This window comes from Clarias gariepinus, chromosome 13 (genome assembly GCF_024256425.1).
Source record: "Clarias gariepinus isolate MV-2021 ecotype Netherlands chromosome 13, CGAR_prim_01v2, whole genome shotgun sequence".
NCBI lineage: Eukaryota > Metazoa > Chordata > Actinopteri > Siluriformes > Clariidae > Clarias > Clarias gariepinus.
Window position 1 is genome coordinate 16512501 of NC_071112.1, and position 10000 is coordinate 16522500.

Below are 10000 nucleotides of genomic sequence, written 5' to 3' on the forward strand. Positions count from 1 at the left end.
TTTTTAAAGAAGTTTTTCAGTTTATCGTGAAATATGTCCAATTTTTTACATTCAAAAAACATGTGCATCAACGTTTCCACATCAGTTAAACATACATCACATTCTCTGTTCTCTTCCCTATTAATTTGATGAATGACCATTTTTGTATATATTCTGTTGTGTCTCAGTTTAAAATCCAAATTTTCACATTCTATTGCATTATACTTCACACTCAGATTTTTCCATATTGTTTTTACATCAAAACCCGGGAACAATTTTGACCACACAGCTTCCGATGCAGGACCTTTAAGTTCCTTCTTCAATAATATTTTGTACACCATTTTTGTTGTAACATCACTCAAACTTTTTTCTTTTCCATTTATTACAAGATACATTTCAGGCATTCCCCAATACCCTGGTTTAACTGTCTCTTCTTGAATCCTCTCCACCCAACTCTTAGGCAAACTTATTTTAATATTTTCACACATTGTGTCCACTTGTGATTCCCCAATCTCGTCATCCCATTCCACCACGCTATCATAAACGGCTCTATTTGGTAAAAACCCTCCCACATATTCATATACTATGTCTTTCACTTGTCTTATCCCAGCTTCCATATACAGTCTGTTATAAAACATCCTCTTTTTCATCCGTATCTTTGTATTCAAAAAAATGGGTTGCTTATGAATTTGGTTTATATTTTGACACTCATATTCCACATTCTGTAGTAATTCGCCCATGCACAAAAAACCTCTTTGTAGAACGATGGCACATTTTCAATCATTGTTCTCTTTAGGGCCATAAATATCCCTTCTTCTCCACAACCACTGCTTTTACTTAAAAACTCTTTCATAAATCCCTTCCACCCATAATCCACTTTGTCATATAGAAATTTCTTTATTACTTTAAACCTGATTGCTTTCCTTTTGACATTCACATCTATTAAATTCAACCCCCCCTCCTTATTGTCCGCTATTAATGTCTTGGCAGAAATCAACACTCCTTTACCCCCCCACAGAAATGTACTGACTGTCTCCTTCAAATCATTTAAAACCCAATCCGGCATATCTATCGCCCCAATGACATAGTTACATTTGGTCAGTATTAATGAATTCACCACAACTACTTTCCCTCCTAGCCCCAACTCCCTCAATTTCCAAAACTGTAAAACTTGTTTAATTTTATTTAAAATCCCCGTCCACATAGCATCCCTTGCCTCCTTGTCATTAACACCTATAATAATTCCCAAAATCTTCATATATTCTTTTGCTATTTTAAACGGAATGTCCCGTCCTTCCACATTAACTCCACCTATACTCATAATTTCAGATTTCTCTATGTTCACTTTAGCACCAGATGCCTTTCCATAAGTTTCCATGTGCTTCCTTATTCTATTTATACTATCCATATCTTTTACTGTAAATGTCGTATCATCTGCATATTGATGAATTTTGCTAACTCCCCCATTTGGAATTTGAATCCCTCGTATTCTCTCATCACTTTTTTTTTTTTTTTTTTTTTCTTCTTTTTTTTTTTTCAACAATATTTTTATTGATTTTAAAACAGGGATATTACAGGGTAGACATGTAATGTTAAAAACCTCCTTATAAATCCCAATAACACCCACCCCACCCCTCCCTAGCTCCAAGCCAGCTTTACAAGTACAAGGAAAGGCTAGACGCCAGGCATAACAAAGAAGGAGAGAAACTAAAAAAGAAAAAAGAACCTAGAGCTGGAAGTTTTTTAGTTTTGCGTACAACAACAAAAAGGGAAAAGAAAACAAACAAACAAACGATTAAATAAAAAAGGAATCAAACTATAAATGTATATGAAAAAAGCGAAGGAAGGGCCCCCACACCTGTTGGAATTTTAAGTCTGGATAACGGATTGAGTAGTGGATCTTCTCCAGGGACAGACAAGACATAATATCTCTGAGCCACTGGGCGTGAGTGGGTGAAGTGGCATCCTTCCATTTAAATAAAAGAGAACGCCTGGCCAGGAGTGTCGCAAAAGATAACAAACGCTGTTTAGCTGGAGTTAAACGCTTGTCTTCCTCTCCAGTGACACCAAAGAGAGCGATCAGAGGGTCTGGTTCAAGGTTGCATTTCAATATGTACGACAAGGTTTTAAAAACATCCCTCCAGAATTTTTCCAAATTCGGGCATGTCCAGTACATATGAATAAGAGAGGCCTCTCCACTTTTACATTTCTCACAACAAGGATCAATGTCTGGGTAAAAACGGGAAAGTTTAAGTTTGGAGAAATGAGCCCTGTGTACAACCTTAAACTGTAATAAAGAGTGGCGAGCACATAAGGAAGTTGAATTGACAAGTTTAAGAATTGAATTCCAAGTATCATCTGACAGCGAGAGATTTAAATCTTTCTCCCAAGCAGTTTTAATTTTACTTAAAGGGGTGTGACTCAAACCCATCAAACCACCATAAATAGTGGATATTAGGCCTTTATGCAGCGGGGACAAACATAGGAGATTATCTATAATATTTGCAGCAGGAGCTTCAGGGAAGTTCGGTATTAAAGAGCGAATGAAGTGTCTTACTTGCAGATATCTAAAAAAGTTTGAATTGGGTAGGTTAAACCTTTCAGAAAGCTGCTCAAACGATGCAAACTTATGGTCAATAAACAGATCTTTGCAAAGCTTGATACCCTTATTGTACCATTCCTGAAACACTGAATCATGTAAAGAAGGTTGGAAGAGATAGTTAGAGACAATAGGACTGGAAAGAGAAAAGCCCAAAAGACCGCAGTGCTTTCTGAACTGAGCCCATACTCTCAAGGTATGCCTAACAACTGAGTTATTGATTAATTTAATTGAGGGGATGGGGAGTGCAGATCCAAGGAGTGCAGAGACAGAAAGATTTTTGACAGACTTTATCTCCATTTCCACCCAGGCAGGCCGATTAGGTTGGTTATGAAAATATGCCCAAAAGATGACAGATCGAATGTTTGCTGCCCAGTAGTAAAAGCGAAAATTAGGCAGAGCCATGCCACCGTCTCTTTTAGATCTTTGAAGTAGGGACTTATTTAATCGCGGATGTTTACCTTTCCAAAGGTAAGAGGATATAATTGAGTCTAAAGCACCAAAGTAAGATTTGGGAATGAAAACAGGTACAGACTGAAAGAGATATAAAAATTTAGGAAGAATACTCATTTTAATGGCATTAATGCGGCCCACCAGGGACATGGACAGTGGTGACCATTTTTCCAAGTCCTTTTTAGTTTGGGTTAACAACCTAGTAAAATTTTCTTTAAAAAGGTGTTTATGTTTCCTTGTGATTGTAATACCGAGATAGGTAAACTGATTTTTCACTATCTTGAATGGAAAACCAGTTGTTACTGCTGTATTATTAAGCAGAAAAAGTTCACTTTTGCGCAAATTCAATTTATATCCTGAAAAGTAGCTGAATTCACTAAGCAATGACAGCACAGGTGGAAGGGAGGAGATTGGATTTGATATAAAAAGTAGAAGATCATCTGCATAAAGGGAAACTTTATGTTCTTCTCCCTGCCTCCAAATCCCAGATATATCCCTACAACTGCGGAATGCAATTGCTAGTGGCTCAATGGCAAGGTTAAAGAGCAATGGGCTAAGAGGACACCCCTGACGAGTTCCCCGCTGAAGGCTAAATGGATGAGACTGCTGAGCATTTGTCAGAACTGAGGCAGTAGGGTTTGAATATAATAATTTAACCCAAGTGATAAAACTTGGACCAAAATTGAATTTTTCTAAAGCCCTAAATAAGTACTCCCATTCCACACGATCAAAAGCCTTTTCAGCATCTAAAGAAAGGACACACTCAGGGATCCCCTCTGATGGTGTGTACAGGACATCCATAAGACGTCGAATGTTAGAGTAAGAAAAGCGATTTTTGACAAAACCGGTCTGGTCCTCAGATATAATAGAGGGTAAAACAATCTCTAATCTTCGCGCCAAGACTTTAGCAAGGATTTTAACATCCACGTTGAGAAGAGAGATTGGTCTATATGAAGAGCACTCTGTAGGGTCTTTATCTCTCTTTGCTATAAGAGTGATGCGAGCCTCATTAAATGACGCAGGCATCTTACCTTGCTTAAAAGATTCAGAAAGAACCAAAGCTAGTTGTGGTGCAAGGTATGAGGAGAATGATTTAAAAAACTCTGCAGGGAAGCCATCAGGACCCGGGGACTTACCAGATTGCAATGATGAGATAGCGGAACTGATCTCCTCTTGTGATATGGGCTCTTCTAATCTTAATCTAGAATCAGGGGACAGTGTTGGGATATCTAGTTGATTCAAGAAATTCTCAAGTGAATTACAGTCCTTTGGAAACTCAGAAGTATATAATCGAGAATAAAAATTCTTGAATGCATCATTAATTTTAGAATGGTCGGTAGTAATGGTACCATCCTCCATCTGAATTTTTGTAATGTGTTGTTGTGCTCTAAAACCTCTTAACTGATTAGCTAAAAGTTTCCCAGATTTATCACCATGAATGTAAAATTGGCTCCTACTCTTTAATAATTGGCGTTCGATTACATGCGTCGAGATGAGTTCAAAATTAGTTTGCAATTCTATGCGTTTTTTATACAGATCAGGGTTTTTAAATAAAGCATACTGCTGATCAATTTCTTTAATTTGGTTGGTCAAATCTTTTCGTTCTTTATATGCCTTCCTTTTCATATTTGCAGTATATGAAATTATCTGTCCCCTGAGGTAGGCTTTTAGAGCATCCCAAACAGTTAAACATGACACTTCAGGTGTTTCATTTGTGTTCAAGAAAAAAACTATCTGGTCTTCCATAAATTTTTTAAAATCCTTCTCTATCAATAATGAAGAATTAAAGCGCCAATGTTTATTAATTTGAGGAAGATTGGGGAGCTTTATAGACATAACAACTGGTGCATGATCCGATATCACAATGCTCTGATAAACGCAGGAGCTAACCATGGGGATCAGTTGATTATCTAAAAAGAAATAATCAATTCTGGAGAAAGCATGGTGAACATGTGAGAAAAAGGAGTATTCTCTCTTTTTTGGATTAAGGAAGCGCCATATGTCAGAGATACCAAAACTGCAAAGATAGGACTGAAGTAGCATGGCGGATTTACTCAGAGGTATAGGATTGGGAGATGACCTGTCAAGTGATGGATCTAAACAGCAGTTGAAGTCTCCCCCTAATATAAGAGAGTATGAGCTCAGATCTGGTAGAACAGAGAAGAAATGTTCAAAGAAGGAAACATCATCGTAATTAGGGGCATATAAATTAGCCAACACTACGTTAGTATTAAATAACTTCCCTGAAACAATGATATAACGACCATGTATATCCGCAATAACATTATGATGCTCAAAAGAGATGTTTGGATTTATCAGAATTGAGACACCCCTAGCTTTGGCCTGAAAGGTCGAGTGGTAGTGCTGCCCTCCCCAACGCAACATAAGACGAGAGTTATCGGAACTGCGAATGTGAGTTTCTTGTAAAAATGCGATGGCAGTGTTAAGTTGTTTAAGGTGTGAGAGCACCTTCCTTCTCTTGACCGGATGGTTTAAACCCTTAACATTCCAGCTCACAAAGTTTAAAGAACTATTCATTCTCCCTGAGAGGAGATGCAGATAGATAAACATAAATAATAATGAAATGCCCAGCATCAGCCTTAAAACAGAAGTGTAAAACACAGAGCAACCTATCAAAGATACACCGTGTATACTGAACTAACACAATACTGGCTTTGGAGAACCCCCCCCCCTGCCCCACACACCCCTCCCCCACACACCCCACTACCCCCAAACAAACAAAGATAGCTGCTAACAAACAAAGCAGCAAGCTCTTCCATTCTTCCATTCTCCACCTAACCACTCTTCCTGCCGCTAACCACACCATCTTCTGCTCCGACACAGTTTACAAAAACTAAGAATTAAATATATAAATAAAACATTTCCCCACTCCAATACTGAAATCTCTCAATAAGAGAAAAACACAAAACGACCCCCCTCCCCCCACGTCACATTGTAACACTAAAAAAAACAAACATGTAAATTACACGTGACTAGAAATAGAGAAAATAATAATAGAAAAATAACAACAACTACACGTGTTTAACACAATACTCTTACCAGGGAATAACGTAAACATGGCTAGATTTAAAGTTAAAAAGGGTACTTTCCTGAGAATTGTAGTATTAAAAAATAAAACTATAGTGCACTAGGTAGTTTTCGGCAGACTGTCTATGTGTTTCTGCGCCTCTTCTACCGAGCGAAGCCACTTCTTCTGTCCGGCAGAGAGAGTTATCCGGAGCCGTGCTGGATACAGGAGAGAAGGCCGGAGTCCACGGTTGTATAACTCAGTCATAACGTCTCTATACTCGGCTCGCTGGCTTAAAACTTCAGGAGCGTAGTCTTCCACGATACGAACCTGCTGACCGCGGTATTCCAGCTTCCCTCTCCGCCGAGCCTCCCGAACCAGAAGGTCTTTAACCTGGTACCGGTGCACACGGAGAATGACGGGCCGAGGTCGCTGACCTGAAGCGGGTTTGGATGCAGGTATGCGGTGGGCTCTGTCAATCTCAGGCGGGGATGGGAGCGTTTCACTTCCAAACACCTCGCACAAAAACTTCGAGAAGAACTCGGTAGGGAGTCCACTCTCAGTACCCTCCGGAAGACCCAGGACACGCAGGTTCTGTCTCCTGCTCCGGCCTTCTAGGTCTACGACTTTGGCCGTTAACTTAGCGTTGTTTTCCCGAAGTCCGGAGCAGATGTTCTCCAACTCGCTCACACGCTGGCTCAGGTCATCTGTAGCGAGTTCTAACGAAGGTAAGCGCTGTCCATGGTCCTCTACTTGGGATTGAATTTGGTCCAGTTTACTTTCCAGTAAACTAAACGAAGATTTAAATTCAGCCACTAACGCTTCACGTTGTTTATCTAACAGCGCTGAGATGGCCTCGACTGTTAGAGCGGTCACAGTGTCGTCTTTTTTCCCGGCCTTAACACTCCTTGTAGCCATTTTAAATGTGAAAAATATGTAACCGTGGGGTAGAGTACAAAGTTATTGTATCCTAAAGATTTAGTTTAGCATTTAGAAACGGATAAGGTAGTGAAGGAATGTAAAATTGTCGGAGCACCTAACTCACACGTCTACTCCATGTGGCTGCTAACCGGAAGTTCCTCTCATCACTTTTTACCACCATTGCTAAGGGTTCAGCTGTTATTGAGTACAGTAAAGCAGACAAAGGACATCCCTGTCTTACAGATCTCTCCAATTTAAAAGACTTAGTTAAAACACCATTAATCTTTACACAGCTCCTCGCATTCCCATATACTAGTTTTATCCAGTCAACCATCTTCTTTCCAAACTCAAATCTTCTCATCACCTGCACTATAAAACTATGCTCCACCCTGTCAAATGCTTTGTTCAAGTCCATGCATAATATCATACCTTCTCTCTCCATCCCTCCCCATACTCTCCACTACATCTCTTATTGTACAAACTGTGTCAACTATATCTCTTCCAGGTATACTGTATGCTTGACTTTCTGATATAATACCTCCTACCACTCCTTTTATTGTATTAGCTAAAACTTTTGTCAAAATTTTGTAATCTGTGTTTAAAAGACTCAATGGTCTATAATTTTCTAGCTTCATTTTGCTCCCTTTATTTTTATACAAAATAGTGATCATTCCTAATCCCATTGATTCAGGCATCTCCCTTCTTTCTTCCATATGTTTATACAACTTACATAAAATTGGTGCTAAAAACTCTCTAAAAGTCTTATAAAATTCATGTGTTAACCCATCAGAACCAGGACTTTTATTAGGTTTTGCTTGCTTTATTGCTTCTTCTATTTCTTCTTCACATATTTCTTTGTCACACATCTCTCTCTCATCCTCCTCCAACCTTGCCTCTAGTGAATCTAAAATTACATCCACACATTCCTGTTTTACCCCTTCTTTCTTAAACAGTTTCTCATAAAATTTTTGTACTGCTTCTATTATCCCTACTAAATCTGTAACTTTCTCCCCATTCTCATTTTCTAACTCCATAATAAAGCACCTTTTTTGTTTGCTTTTCTCTAAGTTCAGAAAGAACTTTGTGCTCCTTTCCCCCTCCAACGCATACTGCGCCCTACTCCTCACTTTTGCCCCTTCACTCTTTTCCTTTTCATATTCCTCAATCTCTTCTTTTATCTTAAGAAAACCCTCATTCCCATACTCTGGATTAACATCTATTTTTTCCGCTTCCCTCCTCATTTTCTTTTGCATTTCCTCCAATTTACTTTTTCTCATAAAATTCCTTTGTTTTGAATATCTTATACTTCTTTTCTTAATTTTTTCCTTCAAACTCTCCCACCACGCACCCACATTTTCATTATACAAAGGATTTTCCATTTCATATTGAATACATTTCCTAATATTTTCTTTATAGGCCTCTTCTGATAAAATTGATGAATTTAAACACCACACTCCCCCTCCCCTTTATTTAAACATAACTTAATTTTCATAGCAGCATGATCACTCACTTCTAAAAACCTATACGCCACATTCCTCACATAGCTTGACATTTCTCTTTTCACCAAACACAAGTCTATTCTACTTTGTTTTAATATTCCTCTTACCATTTGTCTTCTAGAGAATTCTCTCTTAAAAGGGTTTTCTTCTCTCCATGCATCCACCATATCATCATTCTGCATCCAATCATTTAAATACTTCCTTGAGGCATCTGATCTAAACTTTGCACTGCTTGATGCATCTAATCTTGAGCGCCATACATTAAAATCCCCAACCACTATACATTTTCCTTTACATACTGGTTTCAGCATTTTAAAAAGCTCTTTTCTTTCAATTTCAACGTTAGGCGCATAAACATTTATCAATCTAAAAGGTTCATTATAAAATAAAAAATCTAAAGCTAACAATCTCCCTTTACCATCATTAAAAACCTGATTTACGTGTTTCACCTTTTCTCTTTTTATCAGTATTGCCACCCCACGCTCCTTATTATTCCCGTGATTCACAAAAATATCCTCCTTCCACACGTTTTTAACACTTTCCATCATTTCATCTGACCAATGTGTTTCTTGAAAACATATTACATCTGCTTTCAATATTTCAATCACTCTTTCTACCTTCTTTATGTCTCTTAACCCGTTCCCATTTAAGCATGCAATGTTCATTATTCCCCACATTACATATATTATAATTAATGGAAGTTTCAAACACATTCCATCAACCACATGTTCTTACTTCTTCCCACAGAGCTTCTCCTCCTCCTTGTTCTTTTTCCTTTTCCTCTGTGTACTCATGTCTTCACGTATATCCATTAGCTCCCCCATCTCTGTCTCTGACAATCCTTGTACCTCCATTTCATGACTTCCTCCCACCTCCTTGATCTCCTGCGTCTTCTTGCTTTTCACAGAACTTTTGTCTTGATTTCTCTTTCCACTTCTGGCATCCTCCTCATCCTCTCCCCGTGTCACTTTACCTCTCCTTTCAGGGCTTGCCCCACTAGTCGAAACTTCTTTCTCTCCCATCACTTCACCTTTTCTCCTTCTCTGCCGTAATTCCTCCACTGCCACTTCCCGGCATCTCTCTCTCTCTGACACTCCTTGCTCCTTTGAACTTTCCTCCACTCTTTCATCATCCACCTCCTTTTCTTCCGCTGACATTGAAGATCCCCATTCCTCATGCTCCGTCGTAAACAGATCTCCTTCTGCGCCCTCCGAAGCTTCACACACACATCGTGCATTCCTCATCCCGCATGTTTTGCAAATGTCTTCACTGCATTCACGAGCATAATGCCCCTGTTTCTTGCATCTGAAGCACATAAAATTTGGACATTCCCTTACTACATGTCCAGGCTGTATACACAAGCGGCACACCTTCACCTGCCGATCATGAATCACACGGAAGTATTCTCCTCCTCCTGCCGTTTCAAACTTCGTTGAATATGGTAATGATTTTACTGTGTCCGTGAATCTGACTTTTAAAAATCTTGTCCCGTCAGCAATGTCCGTTCCTGGCCACATTCTC